Source organism: Colobus angolensis, unplaced genomic scaffold, assembly GCF_000951035.1.
Source record: "Colobus angolensis palliatus isolate OR3802 unplaced genomic scaffold, Cang.pa_1.0 Scaffold40, whole genome shotgun sequence".
Taxonomy (NCBI): domain Eukaryota; kingdom Metazoa; phylum Chordata; class Mammalia; order Primates; family Cercopithecidae; genus Colobus; species Colobus angolensis.
In genome coordinates, this window is record NW_012117377.1 from 7,379,010 (window position 1) to 7,381,244 (window position 2,235).

The 2,235-nt window shown below is 48.4% G+C and overlaps 1 protein-coding gene across 1 annotated transcript in view; it reads left to right on the forward strand.

Moving 5' to 3' along the window:
* The first annotated feature begins 814 nt into the window (after positions 1 to 814).
* The window catches only part of LOC105521558 (kinesin-like protein KIF26B), a 38,161-nt gene continuing 36,740 nt past the window's right edge, over positions 815 to 2,235 (forward strand). Inside the window, exon 1 of the mRNA XM_011955772.1 lies at positions 815 to 1,048. The gene's annotated coding sequence lies outside the window, so the exon portion shown is untranslated. The remainder of the gene's footprint in view (positions 1,049 to 2,235) is intronic.

Consider the following 2,235-nt stretch of genomic DNA (forward strand, 5'->3'; position numbering starts at 1 on the left):
TAGAGTGGGGAAAAGGTGAGAAGTAGCTTTCTTGCTACTCTGAATGCATTCATAGACTTTTTTGCTTTTTACTCATTTCCACTGAGTCTGCTCATATTCTTCATAAGATTATCACATTAGAGGTTTTGGATTGTAGTAGCTGTTGTTTTAAGTTTCTTGTAGAATTAATTTACATAAGTAGACAATGTACATGAATTGATTGATTCAGATCTGTGTCTTATAGGGTCTGTTACAGATAGTCAGAAGGCTGTCTTTTAAAACGTAAGGACAAATCAGTTTAACAGTATAGCAGAGAAGTACTGCTGTGCTCTGTCAAATTCTAGGCTCCTGTGTATTGGAATGGCTAGAGGCAGCAGGGAGAGGGGTCCGGGTTTACTCACCCTCTCTCCCTCTTTCACATACTAACTTGGGCTTGTGGTTGAGGTGATGCAGGAACATCTAGAAGCATCATTCAAAACAGACAGCCTCAGCCTTTGCTCAGATGCTCAAGATGTTCTGCCAGCTCTCCCTACCATGGAAGTCCTCTGAGAAGCCAGTGAAGATGGCAGCCTCTAAAGAGGTTAGCTTTATTTGATGGAGGGGTGGTAGGGGTGCACACACTGAGGAAGATTCGGATCGTGGCACATCTTTGTGGTCAGGTCCAGAAATCCTCATTGCCCTGCAGCCACTGGGTCATGATTTATGAGGTGGGAGTCTGCGCTGAGAATGGCTGGCCGGTTCTCTGACTTCGTGCATGTGTAATAGTTGGTTGCAACTGACTTCTCAGGAATGACAGTTACTGACTGGAGCTGACAGAGAGGTGTGGTCAAGTTCTTGGAGAAAGGCTTCCTGCTCCTCCTGCCCTCCCCACCACCATCCTGCTTTATTGAAAGCTATTTAGCTGATGCTTTGCTCATCTCAGTGAATTTTCAGTTCAGACCTTTGCAGTAAAGATTATGGAAGAAAGACGGGTAAGAAGTGTGGCTGAGTAGCCTATGATTAGTTCATCAGTCCCCAAATAAGCAAACAAGATGTCTCAGGATGGACGGTGAAATTCGGGACCTCACAAGTGGGTCTTGGAGTCGTCAGTTGTGAATACAGACCCCCAAGTTCAGATGTTGCCAGGATTTTGCATCCTCTGCTTAAGGCTGTGTTGTTATTTCTGATGTTGGTGAGTGAAAACAAAAGCGTGCAGCTCAGGTCCTCATCCTCTAAAGGTCTCCTCAACCTGGGGCACCTCCCGCCAAAGGCGTCATGACCCCCCCACCAAGCCCATCCTGGCACAGTCTGGCACGAAGTCTGAGCTACATAAATGCGGTTTTATGAGGGAACAAAGCGATTTTTGGTTTTCTCTAGAATTGTACCAAATTATATCTTCAAGATGACTTTGCCTTATCGTGGCTTTGGTTTTGCTTCTCTGAGAAGGAAACTGCAAAGTTACCATGATATAAATCCAGCCAGAGGCTTGAAGTGATTTCATAGTAAAAGCCACCTCAGCCGTCCCCTCTCAAACCCAGGCCAAGAGGCAGAGATGCCAATGACAGGCCCGGTGACCAGTCTCGTAAGCCATGAACCAGATCCATGGTTTCACATGGCCAGGACCTCAGGGCCGCATCAGCCTCTTCCACCACACTCTCGTAAACAGCTGGTGACACTGTCAGCGGTGCCTCTGTCACCAGGAAGGGCAGTGGCCTGTGTAGCCAGATGGGGGGAGTTGGAGGCTGGGCCAGACGGTCAGGATCTGCGTTCCACCAGCCTGCGGGGTTTTCATAGCCAGGGGGCGCTGTGTCCACCTTGGGCGTGGCCATACCACGCACCATTCTAACCCCATTGCCAGCTACAACGGAAGAGTCAAAATATTAAGAGAGCGTGCTGTGAGAGTTCAGTACCTCCACACTAAGGCACACTGAGGTAGAGGAGAGCCAGCATTGGCTTCTGGGTTTAGAACCCCCACCCTGCTGTCCTGCATCGAGATTCATCTCCAATGAGAGCAGGTGAGAAGGAATCAGAGGAGAGCACCTAGGCCCAGATTTCACCCTTGACCCCACAGACATCTAGGACTTGATGATGATGATGATGAATTTTTTTTTTTAGACGGAGTCTTGCTCTGTCACCCAGGCTGGAGTGCACTGGCGTGGTCTTGGCTCACTGCAAGCTCCGCCTTTCAGGTTCAATCGATTCTCCTGCCTCAGCCTCCTGAGTGTCTGGGACTACAGGCACCCACCACCACACCCAGCTAATTTTTTTTTTTTTTTT